Below are 747 nucleotides of genomic sequence, written 5' to 3' on the forward strand. Positions count from 1 at the left end.
GATTGTGAAAAATTCTTTATTCCAATACACAGCACTGGATCCATGAATTCAGTTAATTTTCTGCCCCTAGTAAACAAAAATGGAAATGTTTAATTTTCTGATAACCCTCTCTACTTTATAATGTCACGCTAAATGTACATATATACACCTTTTTATGCAGGTTTCACGTTTTTATCTTTGTTATGTTGTCTCCAGTAATCCATTAACAGTCCCTGCTTTAACATACTTATGCGCTAAAAATATTATATTAGTGCTCACAAATAATGACGATTATTACTATATCTGATAAGAAGTGGTTGATATTAATTCCCAATTACCCAATCCCTTGTACCGAAATTTTTTATTTCTTCACGGCTGTCTATTACTAACTGTAATCAGATTAAAAGCCAAAGTCACTACCATGTTGTCTCCACTGGTGGCTATCAACATTTTAGTCAAATAAAGGACATCGATGGCTTATCTTGATATAATATTTTGGTCGGGCGCCCCTGCGTCGGCGCGTATTTTGTTGTTTCATTACATATTTTCGCTCCTTTTTCCTTCCTTCTTTTTTAGCTACTTGCGTAAAAGTATCGAGTTAATTTGGTTTGTATAATAGATTTTATTTATCCCACTTTATCCAATCCATTAGTTTGTTGTGTGTTATTATTCTCATTGTTATGTTTGTTATTAGCAATGCTCGCCTTTCATTTCCACTTCTCCGTTTGCCTTTTTGCTTTTTTCTTAATAATATACGTTGTGTGTTTT

Source organism: Trypanosoma equiperdum, assembly GCF_001457755.1.
Source record: "Trypanosoma equiperdum strain OVI genome assembly, contig: ctg_1647, whole genome shotgun sequence".
Lineage (NCBI taxonomy): Eukaryota > Euglenozoa > Kinetoplastea > Trypanosomatida > Trypanosomatidae > Trypanosoma > Trypanosoma equiperdum.